General features: G+C 43.9%; 1 pseudogene; it reads left to right on the plus strand.

Moving 5' to 3' along the window:
- Window positions 1–22,983, plus strand: part of LOC108702320 — an 80,522-nt pseudogene extending 57,539 nt beyond the window's left edge.
- The last annotated feature ends 238 nt before the right edge of the window (window positions 22,984–23,221 follow it).

Here is a 23,221-nt window from a genome sequence, read left to right on the forward strand (position 1 = left end):
GTGCTTTTCTGCTGCCCTGGATACCTCTGGTTTCTATATATCTGTAACCTTGCTATGATCTAAGGGGGCCCAGCCTGAAGGCCAATTAGGGTGAGATTTGGGGTGAGTGCTTATTTGTACCCTGGGTACCCCTGGAACTATAGCAGGGTGACTGTTACCCCAATGTTTCTATATATCTGTAACCTTGTTATGCGCTAAGGGGGCCCATCCTGAAGGCAAGTTACAGTGAGATTTGGGGTGAGTGCTTATTTGTACCCTGGGTACCCCTGGAACTATAGCAGGGTGACTGTTACCCCAATGTTTCTATGTATCTGTAACCTTGTTATGAGCTAAGGGGGCCCATCCTGAAGGCAAGTTACAGTGAGATTTGGGGTGAGTGCTTATTTGTACCCTGGGTACCCCTAGAACTATAGCAGGGTGACTATTACCCCAATGTTTCTCTATATCTGTAACTTTGTTATGAGCTAAGGGGGACCAGCCTGAAGGCAAGTAAGGGTGAGATTTGGGGTGAGTGCTTATTTGTGTCCTGGGTACCCCTGGAACTATAGCAGGGTGACTGTTACCCCAATGTTTCTATATATCTGTATCTGTAACCTTGTTATGAGCTAAGGGGGCCCAGTCTGAAGGCCAGTTATAGTGAGATTTGGGGTGAGTGCTTATTTGCTGTCCTGGGTACCCCTAGAACTGTAGCAGAATGACTGTTACCCCAATGTTTCTTTATATCTGTTATCAAATTGATCAATAAGGCATTATTGCAGCGCATTGGAATTTTTAAACCCAGAGTGACTGTTTCCCCTCTTCCACCCCACATAACAAACAGGGCATTAAATTCAAGAATACATGTAAGAATATGTTTTCATCCCTCAGTTCTACCATGCTTTATGGCTGAGATCCATGCTATCTCCTCAACATGACTGGTCAAGATTAAACCAGATGTGACATCATATGAGTGCAGGAGCTGGAGGAGCCGATTTTGCAAACCCAAGATTTGCACCCCTACTCGTATCACATATTTATACCTGCTCACCACTCACATTTCTTTTAGATACCTAACCCACTGCAGGACTTAATTTAGAGCCATTGCTGCCATGACTTGAGGTCAAGTGGCACCTATAAAGGGTTAATAAGCCCAGCTACCCCCCATATATATGGCCACTATTTCATTTCTATTGAGCAAGAAGTACTGAAAATTCCCTTCTTATATTTTTAAGGCTGTTATGTGCTACAGTTAGCTCATCTCTCCCTGGGTGTCCTGATCATCTTCCTCAGTGTCCCTGTTGTGTTGAACCTACTGAGCTTCAAGCAAGTTATGACTACCTCCTTCAACCCACTCAAGATTGTGAACACATACGGAGCGTTTGGCAGGTACTTCTCATGTTCTCTAGCCTCAGCGGAGGTCTCTTGTCTTTGAGTTATTTAAGAAGCAGAACTACCTTCCCACCCAAAACAGAAGTTCTGTCTGAAAGACCATATAAAACCCACAGTAATACAGTGTGTCAAGATTTTTGGTGGTAACTGCTTTGAGCAAACTGGGCATTTTCAGAGACACAGATCTTCCCTTCTAATGAGCTGAGCAGGTCTTGGACTGGTACAAAAGCCTAAGAGGATGTGTAACACTTGTAGCCTACTTATTTGTTAAGCTTTAGTTCTCCTTTAAATAGTGTCAAACTAGAAGGCCCACCAGAAAACCTTAGGCTGAGGGCCCATTTTCCAATCTATTATACCTCCTCTCCTCACTCAACCTCTTTTTTCTCCTAGTCTCTTTTCTCTATCTCATCTATACTCTATTCTTCTATTATTAAGCTTCTCGGTTGCCATAAAGAAATAGGGAATGACCATGAAATTGGCCAAATGGTTGAAGCAAGAGGCCGAATGACACCTGGGCCCACCGCGAGTTTTCCTGGTATCCAGGTGGGCCAGTCCAACACTGCCTTTAAAGCACAATTTATATGAGCTCATGTAAGGGGATCCAAAGCCAACTTTAATATTGTGGGTGAATTTAAAACCTTTCACAGTACTCTGTTGCAAATTGACTGGGTTTTATCCATCTTTAATCTTTTTGTTTTACTCTAAAAACACCATTTTTGTTGAGAATGAAATTCGTCCATTTTGGGGTAGGATCTAGCGTCTCCGGCTGACCATGGAAGATGATTGGCATTGCCTATGGAATTCAGGGTATTTCAGACCAGGAAAGGAGAAATGCTCCAGAATTTTTTTTTAAAAAAAGTGGGAGATGGAACAATTCTGCAGAATGTTCTGCTGGAACAATCTTTTTCCTACGGCCGCTCCGGGCTGTTTCCTGATCTCACATACACCAAATAAGCCCAGCTGGTCCAGGCATTAGGAATTAAGTGGGGAAATTTAAAAGTCCCAGCAGTCTTTTTATTTTCGCCGCATTAAGAAAATTTGAAGACTCCGAGCTTCAGATGCTCGAAAACATTTACCCTGTTGCAGCCGGGTGTTTTAGAACATAAGCTATAGGCTCCCCCCATCTACATGGTGACGTTCAACCCCTCACATAAGACCCGTTAATAAATAATAATAAAATAATCCAGAAATCATGAAATGGGCATTATTTCTTTTAAAGCTCCACCAATCATATATCGCTGGATTTTAAGTCGCCCCCAAACAGCTCGGCACGAAAATGTGGTGCTCACAGACATTCTGGGTGATGAAAAATGCAGACATATTCCTATATATAAATTTTCCATTTTATTTTTTCACTCTTTCTGTTTTTTTTTTTTCTTGATTCCTTGTTCTTGGCCGCAGCTAAAGGTAAACACATGTTAAGGGATTTTTTTGGACAGTCGAAGCTGATTCTGTATGAGGCCCAAGAGAGCAATTTAATCCAAATCAAACCCTAGACCAAAAGAAACAGCTTTTGGCAAAATCCATCACCATAAAAAATCATCTCTGCTTTATACTAGACTAGAGAAGGCAGTAAATGCTCTAGCACATGTTCCAGGTGAGCACTAAGGCTAACTAGACCTTGAGTAGTTCTTACTATGGTTCCTCACTGGTGGTGGTTGGGGGGCAATGGCATAACTAGATGTTACTAAGCCCACAGTCGCCCTCCCAAAAGCTTCAAGAATTTAACTTATTTTACCTATACAGATTGAAATTGCTCATTAATTACACCCTACAAATTTTGGTCACCTGTCTACTACCCCTGAGATTACATCCATTATTGGGGGTTCAGCAGCCCTTTATTTGTTAATTCCCCACTGACTTGTTCAGTCTCCAGTCAACTGTAATGTCCAACCAGTACAAATATTGCCATGGACCTGTTTTAGACCCGAGCCAAAAAACAGGGATTCAACAAATGTTGGGGGGCCAGCAGCAATGCAGTTGGTCAAACTGCAAATAGACAGCATCAGACTAGACATCCTAGGATTCAATGTAGTAAGTTCTAAATTATATAAATTATTATATAGGGGTATGGTGGGAATAAAGAAGGGCCTATGGATATTTCTTCTCTGGGGCCCACCATGAGAATCTCTGGTGCTATGGCAGGCCAACCTGAAGTTTTAGCAGACAAGATGGGGCCAATAGGACAAGATGGTCTCAGGAAGGGCTTGATATTAATGTTACCCAATCTGTAGCTCGTCAGTTGGGCCTAGGATTTGGAATCCTTCCAGTTTCAATAATTTAGCCATTGGGTTAAAAGTTATTTTCTGCATCAGTGTAGGCCGTAGGGTAAGGACAGATAGGAAGTCGTGTTTAAAGCTCCCCTCCATGTAAAAATGAAACCATTCTTCCATTATAGTGTTTAGGATGAAGATTTTGTTTATATAGATTTAATTTAGAAATAGTATGTGAAACATATTCCAGCACGTGCCTGATTTGTCACAGTAAGCACATATCCAAAAGTAACAAATACATATGGTGATTTAGGACTAAAAACAATCAAATTGACACCTTTACTGGAGCCCCCTATAGATCTTTTCTGGTCTGTGCTACAACTGACAAACAGCTGCATCTTAAAGGTCAAACTGCTCAGTAGAATGTAATGTGAGACTGTATCTCCCCTTTAAGGAGCAGAATGAAACTGGTCCAGATGCCCGCTCCAGAGAAGGAATGTGCTGCAATCTGCGTGCTTTATCTGAGAATTAGCTCACCCTCTGATGAGTCACAGGCACAACCGAGACCCGCGGCTGATAAGAGACATATTCCTGAGGTTATTTCATGGATTTCTGGAAAACTTTGGAGATTAAATACAGGAGGGGGGGGGGGGGTCTTAGAAACCAGCAGCTGACCAGTTCAAAGGGGATATCAGCTGGGACCTCCTGTACCTCTCTGAGATTTATTTACTCAGTGACTGCCACTTCTCATTAATGCCTATTACCTGATGAGCCATTTAACTTCTTCAGCTTCTACAATTACACGTGGAAGGTGTCAAGGAATGTTCTCTGGCATTTGTGGTTGTTGCCTGTAGATCAGGTCTTCTTGTAGCCTACACTTGGCCATTCACGGGGCCAATAATTGCTGCTAACTTGATCAACAAATGGTTTGGTCCAATGTTTCTCAGGTCTAGAAGAGAAGGAACACCTAGGGCAACTGCCCTAGATATTCTAGCCCAGTGATCCCCAACCAGTAGCTCGTGAGCAACATGTTGCTCTCCAACCCCTTGGATGTTGCTCTCCGTGTCCTCAAAGCAGGTGCTAATTTTTGAATTCCAAGCTTGGAAGCAAGTTTTAATTGCATAACAACTAAGTATAGTGCCAAGTAGAGCCTCTTGTAGGCTGCCAGTTCACATAGGGGCTACCAAGTAGCCAATCACAGCCCTTATTTGGCACCCCAAGGGACTTTTTAACTTTCTTGTGTTGCTCCCCTAATCTTTTTACATTTGAATGTGGCTCACGGGTAAAAAAAGGTTGGGGACCCCTGTTCTAGCCCCTACTAGATGATCTGATCAACTCAGTTTGTCCCATGCAGCCCTTAAGCTGGCCATAGATGTTGAGATTTTTAAAAGATCCGATCCTCATCGTGAGACCACGATCTTCTCAGAATGATCGTACGAAATGACCATCAACTAAAAAGACCAATTTGGCAGGAAAACAAAGGGGAGCTGCCTGCTTGGCCCTGCAAACATAGATACATTGCACTGGGACCGACAAAGATTTTTTGACCTGGCCGATCAATTACCTGACAGATGTCGGCCGAAAATCGTAAGATGTACGATCGTTCGAATCCCACTAACCGCACGATAATTTCGAAGGATTGGTCGGACTTCCCTAAAATCGGTCGTTCGGCAAGAAGAATCGTCGCGTCTATGGGGAGCTTTAAGCACCAAGTTTGTTCAATTGCCCTGCACTGTTTCTCCATTGTGTTCCACCAGTCAGACTAATGCAATGGGCAAGTGATTTTGGCAAACACTGTATCTTCATCACATGTGACTCCTCTCTGATATTTGGTTTTGTAGCCAATCACCAAGAGCGTTCCCATAATGTCAGCTATGAAATCATTTCAAAGGATATAGGAGGGCCCATTAAGGTGCTGTGATTAAAGGCAAAGTACATGGTAGGAATGGGTGGGCATGTTCCTCAGGCCGATCTTGTTCCCTTTGTATATGCTTCATAGTATCTAGTCTGTGTGTAAATCATAGAGACCTTAGATTGTAAGCTCCTCCTAGAGCTCCCATGATCCTCAGGCAACAGTCACCCTGATCATGGTCTGGGTGCTAGGGTGCCAGTAAACCAAAGGGGTTAAACCTAACCAGACTGTTAGCAGTTGCTATTCTACCCTGGTTCTGGTTTCTCCTATTAAAAAGCCAAATACGAGGCATCTCCCTAGGTCTGTGTGTAACTTCAAACTGTATATACCAATAAAAAACGGGATAAAAAAAAAAAGGAAGAAAATTGGAGCCCTAATGAATCTGCGAGTATGTGCAACCTGACATATCTGAAATTGCACAGTAGGAACAAACTTTTATTACTAATTTGGTGTCCCTGATTTACAAAGTGTTTCTTACCGCCGGGCCGCCAGCCATAGCCATAACTCATTCTGGATATATATGAAACATGCATCTCGGCTAGCCAGGGGGGGAAAAAAGAAATCTATTAAACATAGGTTACAATTATAAGATCTGGCGGGACGGTGTTCCATTGCTTAATCTAGCCCTAGACTAGTCCTGGAGGGTTTCCTGTAGGTGGGTGTGTGGTTTAACTCTTTTGGGGGCCAGTTCCACCCACCTATGGGAAGGAGAAGTGCACATCTATAGTGGCAGGTGGGATCACAGCACTCCATCTCTTCACCCCAGAGATGATTTTGGCTTCTTTATTTGTTAATGTGTCCAGGGGCCTCCGCCAATGAGGCGAGTTGAGGCACTCGCCTCAGGCGGCAGCGCCCCCCCTGGTTGCCAGGGGCGGCAAAAATGCTGCTTCTGGTAACTAAGAGTCGAATTTCCGGTTTTCAACCGGGAAATTCAGCTCTTCTAGTGCAGAGAGCGCAATTGCGATCTCTGCACTAGTGTCGTGGACCACCCCCCCCCCCGTTTGTCGCTGAAGGTGAGTGCCGTGGGGGAGGCGGGGGCGGCAAAAACAAAAGCCGCCTCGGGCGGCAAATTGGGCAGGATCGCCCCTGAATGTGTCATTGGCCTTAATCGTCTGTGTCAGTCAAAGGGACCACCAATGGTTAGCTCTGCCCTTCTGGGGTTAAAAAGAAGTAGGGGGAGTCGTAATATTGTTAAAGGGGACATACAATTGACATTATTTTTGGCCTAGTGAACGATCGTGCAATTCAAAGCAACTTTCCAATACGCATTCGTTAAAAATGTACAGCAGTTTAAAAGTTATTAATGAATTGAATCGCTATTGAAAGCCCTGCCTATCCCGCCATTTCTGCTTTTCTGGTTCTTTTGAAAACAATAAATAACAACACGTAGAAGCAGCTGGCTTATGTTACACTGTTTCAATAGCAGCGATCAGGAACACAAAAATGGAAGGACAGATACAGCTTTCAGTAACAATAAGATTTGTAATTAACTTTTAAACTATTAAACATTTGAAATCACCTGGTCCAGATGGACCCCTCTCTGGGGTAACAGTACACTAGGAGAATTCAGAACCTTGCCTGAAGTTAGTTTCTGGGCTAATGCTAAGGTGAAATACTTAGGGGATATAATTGGTGCTGGTGGGCTGAAACAGTTTGTTCAGCTCAAGGAGGAATATGGCATCCATAACCAGATGTTTTTTAGATTCTTACAGTTAAGACACGCTTTTCGGGCACAATTTCCAGAGGGGTCCCCACGGGTAACTGAGTCTACCCTTGAACGCTACCTCCGTAAACCCGAATTAACAAAGCCCCTTAGCTGGTTCTATGCAATTGTGCTCCAAGAGAACTTTAATCCCATACGTCAGGTGTGTAGGAAATGGGCCTCTGATTTCCCATCACTAGATGAAGAAACATGGGCAGATATACTTGAACAGATTCCAGAAACGAATATATGTACCAGAGATCGCTTTATTCACATCAAATTCTTAAATAGGGTGTATTTAACCCCACACAGGCTGGCACGTATGTATCAGGGGCATCCGGATGTATGTCTTAAGTGCAATGCCGAATCTGGCACCTACTTGCATGTTTTCTGGGGCTGTCCTAAGATTCAGGAGTACTGGGCCGCAATACTTCGATTTATATCTACATTTTTGGGACTACCTAACATTAGGTCTCCGGAATTTTGTCTCCTTGGACTATTTGAAGGTCTGCCTCTACCCTCTAGTGATAGACTATGCCTGCAGCAGTTGCTCCACTATGCCAGGAAAGCCCTTCTCTTGACTTGGAAAGCTCCTGAACCTCCTACTCTTGGCTTCTGGAAAAGATTGGTTGATGATACCCTCCCTAGGCAAAAACTGACGTATGCTGCCAGAGGTTGCCCTGAGAAATTTGGGAAACTCTGGGACAAATGGCTGGCTATCCCTTAAATGGTTACGATAACTAGTCGGTGGTTGAGCACATGTAAGTTTTTGGGTGGCTTGACAGGGATGTAACTATGTAAATGGAGAAGCTCATCTTGCTTGCCTTTATTCCTTTTCTTTCCTTCTTCTTCTATCTTATGTTAATTGAAAATCAATAAAGAAAATCTTTTAAAAAAAACATTTGAAATCAGTGTATATTGAAAAGTTGCTTAGAATTAAATTTTCTTGCATTAGGCACAATTTTATTATGGGGATTACATGTCCTTTAAGTGATAACATTAGGATCATTTGAGTAAAAAAGCGGGTGGGTTCGGGCCATCCTCCCACTCCTCTTCAGGGTGCCGGGCAGGTGCGGGTTGAGCTCTTCTTCTGCTCTCCCCACATGCCACCTTCAAATGCCGGCTTCTGACTTCCGACTTCTGGCTTTATAGCCTCGCACCTGCTTGCCCCACCCTTTTGTGATGTCATTGATGGGGCAGTGCAGGTCTACAAAAGAAACCCGCAAATCGGGTGCTTGCGGGCACGGGCTAAGGGAGGTTTAGGGTCAGGAAAAATCCGACTGCACAGCACTACTTCCCAGCCATGCAGAACTCAAGCAGCTTTGTTTGTTTCCCTGTAGAGCAGTCGGCGACTGTGTAGAGATTTGTATTGGATTTTATTTTTGCCTCTACATCCCTTTACTGTTTCCAACTCCAGCTGCAGGGACAAAGATCATGGAGCCAGATTTAAACAGATAAACTGGGATTCTATTTGGAGGATTATTTTGCTGCAGCCACTGGTTCTGCAGAGTTGGAGAAAGTTTGTATTAAACAATAGAAAAACTATCAGATTCACATTAGATTACATGACAACACAGGACCCAGTGCAGTCTGTATATTCTGATTATTAATCAGTCTTGCTGTATCGGCTTCTGGCAGATATTATTTGACTTGTGATGTTTTGATGATTTATGATGATCCCTAAGCAGCCCAGACCACACTGCGCATGTGCACAGTCTTGGTCTTGCAAAGATTTTTAACAAAGTTACAAGATGGTGAACCCCTGTGGCCAACTTTGATATCATAAATCATTTGTTTGATTCGGCTTGTGGTGCAGTAAGTATATGTTTATGTTTAGTATACAAAATACAGCATTTCTAGCCTTATTCTATTTTAGACTTTACTTCCCCTTTATAATAAATGAAGTTTAGAGCAAGCAATTGTCATAGTGGCCCATATCTGCTTAACCAAAAAATATTTGTTCAATGGGACACTTTGACAGTCTTGTTCCAAGAGTGCCTTCAGGCATGATGGGAAGACCATCTTCATATAGTAAGGGAGTATGCTTGTGACATCACTACTGGAGTCTCAGCAAACTGACTGATTGGTTGGTTCGGTACTAACTGGGTGTGATACAGTGGCTGGATGGATCTTTCATGGAACACTGGGGGGTTGGGAAATCCCACTGTGTTTAGTTCATTAGTGTAACTATAGAGGAAACAGACAATTGGGGGCACTGGTGGCTGATCAGCAGTTTTGATATTCAGTATCTTAATGCAAATTGGCTTATTCCTAAATTTAGACAGGCCCTAAAATAAAGATGCTACTGGGCCCTCCAAAAAGAACACATGGGGAGGCCCATATCAAAGGTCAAATTTTGAATTCATGAGAGTTTTTCAAAATTCCAATATACTCAAAATTCGATGGGAGGTTATTTAAGAAAAATTTTCAGCTTATATTTGATCGAATGTTCCAACCCAAAAATTGAATCGTATTCGATTTGCATTTCATTCGTACAAATCAAATTTTTCTCCTGAAAAAAAATGTGATTGTCAGGAAGGCTATTAACATCTCCAAATTGCTCAACAGACCTCTGCCCTTGACTTGTACATGAGCTCGGCAGGTTTTAGGTGGTGAATATTCAAATTAGTTCGAGATGTGATAAATCTCACATTGGGATTTACATTCGAATGCGTGAATTTTTAAAATCGAAAAATCGTATTCAAATTGACTATTCGACCCTTGAAAAATCTGCCCCTTGGTATTAGTTGTATTTGTATTGGACATAGAATAGTTGGACCACTCCTCTATTTATATGAAGTAGAGATGTCCAGCCTGAGGCCTTCAAGTTGTTGTACTGTATCATTCCGCAAACCCTTTATCTTAGCTAAATTCAGTATTATCTGTTATTACATCAAACAAGCAAATATACCAGAGAGGACATTGCTACACAAAACCTCAAGGCTACCAGTGGCAAAATTAGGGTGTGGGTAGCAGCACTGGAAGAGTGAGGATCTATAATAAAGTAATTATGTTTTTATTGTGGAATTTCCCTCTTTGATCATAGCGGATGTTTTATGTGTGTGTGTTTGCAGCATAACCAGATAGAGGACTGAGGTTGTTCTTCAGGGAACATCCAGCTTGGACCCCATTGATCCCGGCACTGTATGGTAAGAATACGAGTTTAAGTGAACCTTATAAGGCGACCATGTTTTATCACTATCACCTGGATTGGCTTATGTAGTTCGCTTCCTTCCTGGTAAATATGGACACTCCGTCCTTTTATGCTGGTTATAGACAATGATTAAAGGGCACTATATATTTATTTTTACATTTCCAAATGAATGGCATTAATGGAACTATTGATTTATTTGCCTTTTGTTTTACAAAGGTATAACTGGCTCAACATGCAATATTAGCCTTGCCTAATATGCCATTGGTTGTCTCTTGAGGTGCCTGCCAATAAGCTTGCTTATGCAAGAGGCTTAAAGGGTTGACCACTCCCCTCAGTGATGTCACTCAGACTTAGACAAGAATGGCATTCTTAGCAGCAGGGATGACACTTTAGATTTTCTTCTAGCATGGACAGTGGGATAGCATATATCTACAGCAGTATAGTCCTTCCTCAGGAGTAGGCTTGGTTCTGCAGAAAAATCTGAGATTGCAAGTGTCCCTTTAAATCATTGAAATCCGAGTTATATTAGCCTTGCCTAATATGCCATTGGTTGTCTCTTGAGCTGCCTGCCAATAAGCCTTCTTATGAAAGAGGCTTGAAGGGTTGACCACTCCTCTCAGTGATGTCACAACTTAGACATAAATGGCATTCTTAACAACAGGGATGACACTCTAGTTTTTCTTCTAGCACGGACAGTGGGTTAACATATATCTACAGCTGTATAGTCTTTCCTCAGGAGTAATCTTGGTTGTGCAGGAAAATCTGAGATTGCAAGTGTCCCTTTAAATCCGAGTGTACAGTCTAATTTCCATTTGACAAGCCCCTCCAGCGACCCTCATTCTACAAAAAGAAACAAACTACATATTTCATTGTACAACCATGATCTAAACAAAACTAATCAGATTTTTACTAGGCAGTCAGCCTCATCATGCAACGAAGAGGGGAAAAAGAGACACAAATAAATAAATAAAGGAACTGTATCCGAGCCAGTAAACGTGGCCAAATGGAAATATTCCTTCTTGGCTCCCGAGAAGGAACGATCGGTAAATCCCTGGATTAGATTAATGTTTTTGCACTGACACTCCTACCATCCCTCTGCTTGTAATGTGGCGTCTTGGCGCTTAACGACGCTCGTATCGGTGGCCCCCGAGAGCACAGTCGCACAAACGGATCTTTCAAGGATGTGTTTAAAGAAACGGATCAACATTTACACTGCGCTGAGCATATTTACCCCTTTAATACAGGTAGTCATTTAAGGCCGGAGTTTATGGGGCTAAACAGGGATAAAGAGAATATTCTTCCATGGTCGCACTGCCCGTGTGTATTTTGTGCCTTCTGTAAATAATCACAGGATATTCTATGCTGTTCCCCTAAATGAACCACGTTGGCAATGTCAGTCTCGGAGACTCATTTCGACTATGTAGAGTAATGTTATACAGCAAACATCCCATCATTTGGTGTTGGTATGAGCCAAGGATTAAATCTGCCCTCTCTTCTGGTGATCACTGCCAAATTATTCTTCATTCCTGCCAGCAGTGCGCAATTTGTTTTTTTTTAAATGGTCGATATAAGTTGATTGACCTCAGGAGCACCTAGATTGAATCAGGGTGACTTAAAATATGGTTTTGGAACTAAATATTCTCCTTTTTTTCATAGAACTCATCATGGGAACCCAACCTTAAGAGCTTTGCTTCATTCTAAAGCTGGCCATCCACAAGTAGATCCAAAATCACCAGTGAGCTGTTAGTCAGATTGAGCCGATTCAATGGTTTGACTCTCAGGACAAAATTGGATCAAAATAAAGGCCAATGCTGGCTTCTTGGGATGTGGACCTCATCAGTAGGCCAATGCAGTCCAAATCCAATGGGATATTCAGACCTGACTGATATGTATCTAGCAAACATCCCATCATTTTTTATTGGTATGAGCCAAGGATTAAATCTGCCCTTTCTTCTGGTGATCACTGAGCCAATTCAGTAGTTTGGCTCCAATTGGATCATAATAAAGGCCAATGGAGGCTCTTTGGGAATTGGACCTCATCAGTAGGCCAATGCAGTCCAAATCCAATGGGATATTTAGACCTGACTGATATGTATCTAGCTGGATATTGGTCAGGCAGGCTGTCCGTTTCCAACATGGGCAGGCCCGGATTTGTGGCGAGGCCTGCATATGGCGAGGGTCCACCAAGAAGAAGGCCCCAGGTGCCGTGGGTGGGTAGCTGGTCAACATTCAAGCAGGTCACAAAGTAGAGGAGGATTTCGCTCCACTCATCACTAATGGTGTCCCCTGTCCCTATATCCCATATCTTGAGTTGAACTATCCGCTCTTCTTCACTATATAGGGGTATATTTATCAAAGAGTGAAGTTAATAGTGAAGTTCCGCCACTAGAGTGAAATTCCGCCACTCTCCATTCATTTCTATGGGATTTTTATAGGCGTATTTATTAAAGGGTGAACTTTCACCCATTGATAAATACGCCTTTCAAAATCCCGTAGAAATGAATTGAGAGCTGTGGAATTTCACTCTAGTGGCGGAACTTCACTATTAACTTCACTCTTTGATAAATTTACCCTATAGAATTTTAGCATCAATCAGAGTACCGTTGTTTATTCCATTCTATATCTGTAGAAACAAGTCAACTCAACTGGACTTGCTGTGTTTTTTTTCCTTGAAGACTTTTCACCATTCATCCAACTGGCTTTCTCAATTCAGAATAACTTGTAAATAGCATCTTTCTTCTAGAATTTATCCTCTGGAATGTTGCTCCAATCAGTATAATCTGTTTATCATAATCCGCAAGGATATCATGAAGTTAGGTGTTGATGGTATTAGCAACATTGGAGCTTTGAGGTGTTTTCAAACCTTCCAGTTATTCTGAATTGAGAAAGCCAGTTGGACGACTGGTGAAACTTCTTCAAGGAAAAAAAACACAGCAAGTCCAGTTGAGTTGACTTATTTCTACAGATATACCATGACCTGGATGAATGAGAATTTTCAAAAACACTTTATTCCATTCTGTTCACCAGTTCTGACTCCTGAAACAATGTAGCAGAATCAGTTCTTCTACATCATTGTTTTAAGAGTCAGAGCCAGCAGTGCATGGAGTTAAAACATTCAGACAACGGCAGGGCTAAGCAGTATATCAGGTATAGGCAGCACACAGTTCTGATCACAGTTTTACAATGCTGCTACGGAGTGATAGGGTTAAACTCATTAACATTTCAGGCCTTGCTCTAACAAAATAGATGAGGAGCCTCTGGGGGGTGGTGGAGTTGGGGAACGGGACAGGCTCTTCTTCTCCAGCAATAACACTGCAACTTGAGGTCACAGACTGCAGGACAGCGGGGTAGCAAGAACCCTGGCCAGGGAGATAAGCTTCATCCATAAGGAAACTGTGACCCAGCTCAGGCCTGTGATATTATATTTTTTTGTGTAGGGAGGGTGTGTTCTAGCCAAATATTTGTTCTTTCCCATCACAGATCAGCGTTTCTACCTTTCACTTCACTGTTGGGTCTCCTTTCTCGCTGATCGTTTTCAGTGGTTTTTGCCATTATTGGGACGGCGCACGTTGTCCTGTACCATTCTAACCAGCCAATCAGAAATGAACTTTGATCTGCCCAATGCAGTTGCAATAATAGAAGAAACTGCCTGGATGTCAAGAGTTATGGCAGCTTCAGCATATTTGCAGCATGTTAAGTTACAATCGAGTGTTGTGACCCTTTTTATCCATATGGGGGATAGTGGTAGGGTTGTCACCTTTTCTGGTAAAAAATACCGGCCTTCCTACAGTATATATTTATCTTTTTTTCCTATTAATAACATTGGGATCAACCATAATTTTTACCGCCCAGGGCGGTAAAATACCGGCCAGGTGGAAAACCTAGATACCAGCTACAGCACCCCAATTCTACCAGAAGCTGGGATGGTGGGTGGTGAACAGCTGAAGGTTTTCTGGGGAGAACCTGGGTAATTTACTGACAGTTGGAGGGCTGGGGGTCAGACGTCCCTCCTCTGTTGGGGGCATCATAGTCATTCCTCCTGTGACTGACATCCCACTGTTAACCAAGTAGAATTACATCAGCCCCGGGTGAGGATTGTGTCACACGTTGCTAGCCCCCCAAAAAATAACGTAGCCTAACCCTGTGTGTGATACTGTAAGTAGCTTTAAGCAAGTCATTCCCCTGCAGCCAGACACAGGGCACATGATCCTGTTTGGCATCTACAGACACGTGGCTCAGTACAATGACCCCACTGTTCCACTGCCAGCCTGAATCACAACTCACATCCACAGCTAATCAGGACCCTGACACAAACCAGCACCTCGGGGAGAGCAGCGTGGGGGGGGTCTGCTTGTACACACTTATACTAACACACACGCAAAGAATATGGAGGGAGATTAATAACATTATGGTTATATCTGTATGTAATACGTTATACAGGGAACTCTGAGTATCACTCATGTATTATAAGGGATAATGTACCCCCTACTGTAAATGATAAGGATATTAGAAGTCACTGAGGGGTTGTTCTGTGACCATATAAAGGCACATGACTGCAGGCTGAGTTATACAGGGAACTCTGAGTATCACTCATGTATTATAAGGGATAATGTACCCCTACTGTAAATGATAAGGATATTAGAAGTCACTGAGGGGTTCTGTGACCATATAAAGACACAAGGCTGCAGGCTGAGTTATACAGGGAACTCTGAGTATCACTCATGTATTATAAGGGATAATGTACCCCCTACTGTAAATGATAAGGATATTAGAAGCCACTGAGGGGTTGTTCTGTGACCATATAAAGACACAAGGCTACAGGCTGAGTTATACAGGGAACTCTGAGTATCACTCATGTATTATAAGGGATAATGTACCCCCTACTGTAAATGATAAGGATATTAGAAGTCACTGAGGGGTTGTTCTGTGACCATATAAAGGCACAAGGCTGCAGGCTGAGTTATACAGGGAACTCTGAGTATCACTCATGTATTATAAGGGATATTAGAAGTAAGTGAATAGTTCTGTGAGACTAAGTTTCCCAGTCTGTGTTCTCCTGACTGTTACAGTTTGCATAATCCACTAGCTGTCAGTAGCATATACCTGATTCCATATTCTCAGGGGGCGTTTCTGTGCTTTTCGCTGCCTGAGACTTCCTATCAGATACCGCCCCCCCCCTCACACTTGGTACTTACCTTTCTGAGTGCCGGAGTGGGTCAAATTCTGATTTTAAAAAGTTTGGCTCTTTAAGTTACCAGGAGCAGCTTTTTGCTGACTTGCCTTATGCCAATACGGCCCCTGCTTACCCTAAAAGCTTGGCTAGGCATATGGTGATTTTCAAACTTTTTTCCTGCATCTTTTTCTTGTGCTCGAAACAATACTAATTGCCCCTTTCTTCCTTGAGTGTTTGACTGTGAGGTTGAGACAATGCAACATGCTCGCCTCATGCTAGACCTGCATGTATGATGACATGTTATGATTATATGTATGATTACATTATAGGGTATCTACTGTAGCAACTTTCTGCTGACGTCACAATGAGGGTACTGCTGGGTGTCGACCTCATGGTAGGACTTTGGCTGCTCACTTGCTTGTATTCCTGAAGAATGCAATAAACAGGGCTTCTACCCCAAGGTTTAGGATTTGAGATATTGCAGTAAATCAGGTGATTAGTGGCCCCTGGTTATACATTTTGACATATTAGTGCCGGTCTAATGACTGGGGATTGAAGGGCCAAATGGGCTGTTTATAGGAGCCCAGGGGAGAACCGAGGATCTTTACATTTTCAAAAAAATTACTAAAATTGAAATCTTTGTTTTCTGAACCGTGAAAAAGTAAAATGTGGGACTGAGCAATAAAAATGGAGAGTTTGAGCCTTGTGTGAGCAGATCGTGGGTGGGATAGCACTGGTATAATTATATAGTGAATAAAGTACCCCCCTATTGTAAAATATAAGGATATTATAAGTCAACGAGGAGTTCCATGACCTTTTATACAGGTCATGGAACTCATATTTTGCAACAGGGGGTACTTTATTTATTATAATGCACACGTTTTAGTGAGTCATGTGACAAAAATGACATCACTACTCCCCGTTTATAACTGATGACATCACTTGTCACCTTATATATATTCATGGCTTTTGTGTATTATATATCATTATAGAGCCCCAATTCTGCACCAGGGTGCCACTGTGCATAAGTCTGTACCATTGTGTCGTCCATGTTCCCAGTTCCTGTACCAGCAGCTTCTCCCAAGCTTGGCGGTGGCAATCGGTGCTTCTGTGTTCCTCACTTTCTTCTCAGTCCATCTAAACTGTTTGGGCTGAGGGGACAATAACAACATCTCTGCTTGGATAGTAGCTCAGTGAAGTAACATGGCAGCAACCTTGCTGTTAATGTGGCTACAGGGCATCACCCTAACACGTATCCCACACCAATGGGCACATTTTTCTGCTTTGTCTCCCTCAATCAGAATAGGAATCTGCACGCGCCATAAACAAGTCTGTGTCGCCCTCCCCATCTACCATCCTGGCTCTCACTTCTTGCTTCCCACTGGGGAGTGGGCTGAGCATTGCCTGCTGTGACTCATCCATCCTGAGTGGGCACACTTGGCACCGGCCCTTTAAATCCTGCTGATTCACAGTCGTCTCACTGCTGTTCATGGCAGATTTGCAGTAAAGTACACAAAAAGCACAGATCTACATGGGAGCCTACTGCAGGATCATGAGGACTCTACTGAAAACCTGTTATTCTCCGTGTAAAGGTGCTGCATCTCTAGTTCTGATATTGAAGCAGGCCCAGCACAGCAAAGGATCAGACGGACCTCTGCTTATATAAAGTATTTGCTTTTCCACTCATGAGTGTATTATCCCTTTGTGAGTATGCAAAGTGTGTCTGTGTTAGGAAGTGTAAATATAGATGCATTGTGCCTCTCTGTAGGTGCTTCTTGCTTAACTCTTTCCAGGGAACTCTGGGAGATGTAGATCACAATCACCTTTAGTGGCACCTAGTTATTTATGCATGATATTTATTATTAAGTATATGCCGACCCAGCAAACCTTCAGAACAATGATGCTCTGTTTAAATCCTTAGGCACCAGCATCGGACTGGTGGGCCCACCGGGGCTGCTGCCTTGGGGCCCCCACTTCAGACGTGAGGTGTCCTCTTGCCCCCCTCCCCAATCCACCCCCCCTTTCCGAGCCTCAATCTGGCTTGGGGAGAAAGCGGCTTCCATGCAAGGACTTATCTGGTCCCACCAGGATTTTTCCAACACTGATGCACCTAACAGATTCGCCATTGGCCAGCAGCATGCAGCAAAACTGGCGCAGGAGAGAGCACTGACACCAATGTGTAACTAGGCCCCACAGCAAATTAATTTTATGGCCCGAACATATCCAAAGGTTGCCCTGTTTTACCAATATGTATTGAAGTTGCTCATTAGGGCCTCATGGGCCGCCCCTGCCATGAGGCAAGATAAGAACCTCAGGCAGCAAAGAGTGGCCAGTTACCGGGTAACTTTAAGAGCCGAATTTCCATTTTCTAACACGGAAATTCAGCTCTGCTAGGACATATAACGCTCACTACACTAGTGATGCGACCCCTCCTGCACCTGCTCCGATGCTAAAAATTTAAAGTGCAGAAAGTGTCTCAGGCGGCAGCAGCCCCTGAAGCACCACTGCTCATGGGGCCCCCTACACCTCCTGGGCCCCTCTGCAGGGTCTGCTTTTAATGTAGTTTCACCACCATGATGGGCTTCTTATGTTCTTTCCAGAGCCACCACCATGCTCTGCTTTCCCAGTTCTCTGTCAGACTGTCTATAAATGATTTTATGGACAGGGGGGGGAGCAAGTGGCCAACGCGGAGCAGCATATGGGGCGTGCTGCTAATAGTGTGCGGTAGTCAGGTACAGGGAATCCTGGGTTTAAAGCAATAATATTTTTTTTGCCTGGAAACACAGGCAGCCTTTGTGCTCAGTCTTGTGTTATACACAGAGCACTCTGCGGGATGTCTCACCCGTTACCATTGTATCAGGGGGTTTATTATTCTTATGCCTTGGGGTATTTAGCCTTTAATTTTATATTTTACCTATAGTTACAGTGAAGTGTCTTGAGTATGGTGTTACAGGGGGATTCATTAATATCTTCTCCCTTTTTCCCCCCTCCATAGACCTATGAGCAGAACGTGTGATGAATGATACATCTGGCTGGGAAGCTTTTAGCCAATGACAGAGCAGTGTCCTCACTTTTAGCCATGAATCCGTTCAACGAGAAGGAGATCACATGGGACAAACATTTCTATCACGACTGTCAGTTTAACTCTGTTGAGTCTTGGAGGGTAGCACAGTTTTGGGGGTTTCTTTTAGGGATTGTTTTCCTGATAAAGGAATCAAGGAGAGCAAAGTCTGTGGATGGCAATGATGTCACCAACAGAGAGAAAGGGAGTCTCTACAGTTTGTTAGATAGGCTTTAGCAGTGAAATAGCCAGAATAAACATTTGTAATACAGTGTACAAGATTATTGGAGGCTTCAGGTTGCACAGACTTGACATGAAATGTTACTGACCCCATTTTACATATGAGCCCACAGTTACCAATGGGTTACGCTTCAAGACAGTACCATTTGGCCATTTGGGCACCATACAGGCATTTAATTGGTTACGCTTCCAGGCCGTACAATTTGGGAACCATACAGGCAGTGGATGGGTTATGCTTCCAGGCTGTACCATTTGAGCAGTGAATGGGTTAAGCTTCTAGGCTGTACCATTTGGGCACCGTACAGGTAGTGAATGGGTTACACTTCCAGGCCATACCATTTGAGCTACTGCAACATAAAAACTAATTACCAAAGGGCTCGCAAATATGAAAGCGCTTTCCAGTTTATTGTTCATTTAGCTTTATTACCTAATAGTCCGGCCTGCTCAACAAGTCAGATAATCACAGGCTGGGGCCGCGCCAAGTCTTAGCGGGTATTAGGTTACACCGCTCTCCCCTTATTAAACACAGTGAGGACATGATGGTCCGTTCAGCAAGGGGCCCTTTGTGCAACTGTCACCTTCTCACCAGGCACTGACAGAAAAGCGCAGCCGGCCAAAGCATAGGTCACACATGACAAACTCGTGCTCCCTCCAGCTGTTGCAGCTACAGTCCCCATCTTCTGTAGCCAGCCGCGGGGAGTTGTGTTTCACAGCAGCTGGGGTACCACCGCTCTCACATCCCTGGCACCGGGGCATGAGCAGCCACACAGGACACAATAAATCTTACAGCCCCTGGTTATTCATTAGGGGTGTTGGTAAATGACCATTGTGAATGTACAGGTAAAAAGTGAGTCTAGTAAACAGCAGCATGGGCCCGGGGTGTTTTCTTTGCTGCCATTTTATTACTCTTCTTCAGTTGGGTGTGATGGCGGGGGGCATAATAAGCAAACAGGGGCATGTTGTTACACCTGGTCACTTAGAAAGTACGGGTTCCCTTATCGCTGTACTTTGCCCCTGTTTCTAATCCACTGTATTGTGCATTAGTGTAGGCCCACCATTAAAAAAATATAGGCCCTATATTTTCTAGTAGAAGTTGCTCCAAGGAGCCTAATTTGTTAGTCTACAGCCTGGGCCATATGGAGAATGTCAGTTAAGTACAATGGTGCCCCAATAAAACAAAATGTCATCCTAAATTGGATGCGTGGCCACTTGCTCCGATCCACCTGATCCAAATAATGCCCACAATCCATACAAACCTTGGCCTTTTCCCCACAAGCCCCATCCTCTTTATAACAGTTGAACCCAAACTTTGGGTCTATGCTGGGGCCCCCCTTTGCCGCTGCCCTCCTGACACTATTCCCTATGCCCCTGTTTGTTGGCAGCTCTGCATCTGTCAACACTTCGCTCAAGAATGGCTGGAATCAAACATATTCTGTACGGTATTTTAGCTTGCGCCAATTTGTTTGTACCTACTTATAGTTACGTGTCTCAAAGGGCCCCTGCACAGGATCCCCTCCCATCACAGACAACTCATCTCTTTCGTTTGGCTCCCTGACACTGACCACAGACCAGAAGAATGTGCATTTAAAGCAAGGAACAAATCAGCTTCCTGTTCAATGTTCAAAGGCAGGAAGTGATTTGGCCAAACATGGCGGCTGCCAACTTCTCCTTTTCAGTCCAAGTATGTGGGAGCAGCGACATTTAGGGGGGGGTGTCTGGTGCAGGTTGGGTTTACTTTTCCTATAAATATACTCATCATCTTCTTATACGTTTTATTATCATTATTTTTATTAGTTCCCTTTAAGCAGTTCCATGGAATATTGTCCTTTATATATTTTTTTTTTCCTTTCCCAGAATGTGCAACTTCTAACGGATCCCACGCTTTCTTCTATATTTATTCATCAATTAATCAGTCACTTCAGCCTAACACCCCGTTATTAGCACCCCTGAAATACGGCCTTGCATTAATATTTCAGAAACCTCTCGCCTAATCCTCAGAGTAACCTCGCTCCTCGCTGAAATAGTACTTTCCATCCATTAATTGCCAGAGAGTTTTGTGCGTTGGGATGGCTTTATAGCCAGCGGCTAACGTGCCGACCAATGGGGCCCCTGATACAGAAGAGACTGGCGAGAGAGACTTTTATGGCTTTTAATGAATGTATGCTTTGATTTACAATTAAGAGGGAAAGAGCCAATCATGTATATGAAAAGCGCGTATGGAATCATAAAACTCATGTTTCGCCATATTCCCCACCCTCGCCGGCCCTTGTCAGGTCGTTAATTCTGACAGAAAATACAGTTCCTGTTTTTCCCTCCAAAAAATCTCTCAGCTGTTAGCGGGGGGACAGCTGTGACCCTCTGGAACTAATTACAGCTGTCTTGAGAGATTTAGCCCCCCCCTGTACAACGCAGATATTACTTCTGATTTTTAACGCATACAGTTGGAAGATGTCATAACACCCGGCTGGTATGTAATGGACCCGGCAAGGTCTTCTCCTCTCACAGCTGCTACCGGGCAACAGAACTGTCTTGGGAGGGGTGGGCTAAAGCAGGAGCAACTGTCCTGAGCCCTGAAGGGAAGTTGTAGAGGGATCTCCATTGCCCTCAGAGATGCATACCTGTAAATTAGGGGTTGTGTGTATAGTAAGGCAAGCTGGAGCCAGCGGACTGGCAATCTGTGGGTTCTGGCAAATGCCATAGGGGCAGCTATAAGGTGCCATAGAAAGTCAGTATTTAGTGGACTGATCGGGCCTCTGTGTATCTGAAATGCCAGGGCCTATTTTAGTTCTCAGTCTGGACCTGAGGAGCAGGATCTAGGGGTAGGCAGAAGAGGCACCTAGGGCGCAATGATCATGGATCGCTAAGCAGGTACCGCTTAAATTGTCTTCTGCCTACCTCTATTCCCCTCTTTGGTTTTCTCCTTCATCCCCTTCCCTTCGTCGCTCTCCCACCTCTATTGCATTCCACCTTTGTCGTCTCCCCTCTGTCCCCTGTCCTGCCGTCTATGCAAATAAAGTCTTGTCCGGCTTGGCCCAGCCCTGAGCAGGAGCGTTATTATAGAGCAGGGGTTCCCAACCTTTTTTTCCCATGAGCCATAAAAAGAGTCGGAGAGCAGCAAATGCATGAAAATAGTTCAATGGGGGGTGCCAAAAAGGCCCCTATGTGGAGTGGCAGCCTACAGGAGACTCTGTTTGGCAGTACATCTGTTCTTTATGGAACCAAAAATTGCCTCCAAATAGGGTTGCCACCTTTTCTGGAAAAGGCCGGGAAAAAATACCAGCCAGGTGGCAACCCTACTTCCAAACCAGGAATTTAAAAATAAGCACCTGCTCTGATGCCACTGGGAGCAACATCCAAGGGGTTTGGTGAGCAACATGGAGCCACTGGTTGGGGATTGCTGCAATAGAAAAAGCAGGACCAGGAGGTATAGGTGGCCCAGTGGGGTGCTGACTGATTTTCAGGATTGCCACCTGGCCAGTATTTCACCAGCCTAGGAGGTAGAATAACATCCTGGGACAGGCCAACCAGGAGCGCAGCTTCATGGACCCCAGCACCCAGGCAAAGGAACAAACTGGGGCCCCTACATTTCATTGCTGCGATCCTGGACACAACCTGCTTCCATATCCTCTACCAGCTCTCCCCGCACTTGTTTGTCTGCTCCCTGGTAGTTAAGTCCCTGTTCCTCAAATTCTAGAGGGCCCTAAAATGATTTTAATGTGAGGCCCAGTAACTTCCAATTGTACCACTAGTATTAGGGCAAGATGATGTGTGTAATTGTAGGACATTGTGTATAGAGGGTATCACTATCAAGACAATCCAGCCTGAAGCCTCCAGCTGTTGCCAAACAACAACTCCCAGCATCCCCCTAAAATGATATAACTATCTGACATCATTCATGATCTTATTGTATTACAGTATTGTTATATTGGATCTATAGATCTGTAAGGTGCAATGATATAAGCCTTGACTGTTCTCTCCTGCCCTCTCCAGGTGGATAAGGGAAGAGCACAAATTCAGCCGGCCTTGGGGAAAACACGCGTCCAAAGTGGTGAATCCAGAAACAAATTGGGCCGTACTTTCGACCCCTCAAACTCTCTGGGCTCAAGAAATTCTTCCAGTCGAGGTCATGGCCAGTCTCCAAAAGGGACCAACGTCAATAATGTTTTTCCCATAAGCCCTTGTTCCTTCAGCCAAAACCACTGTTACAGCACAATTTATTGGATTGTAGTATGTGACTTTCTTTAGGGATGTTTTGAATGTCAACTAGTCTTCATGGGTTGGGGTGATAATTGCACACGTAGGGCACCCTTAGTGGGAAATACCGGGGTGCCTTTTGTATGTTCAGGAGTAAAGCCATTAGACATCTTCTGTGCATTCTAAATCAACCAAAAGATGGCA

Source organism: Xenopus laevis, chromosome 9_10S (assembly GCF_017654675.1).
Source record: "Xenopus laevis strain J_2021 chromosome 9_10S, Xenopus_laevis_v10.1, whole genome shotgun sequence".
In the NCBI taxonomy this organism is placed as follows: Eukaryota; Metazoa; Chordata; class Amphibia; order Anura; family Pipidae; genus Xenopus; species Xenopus laevis.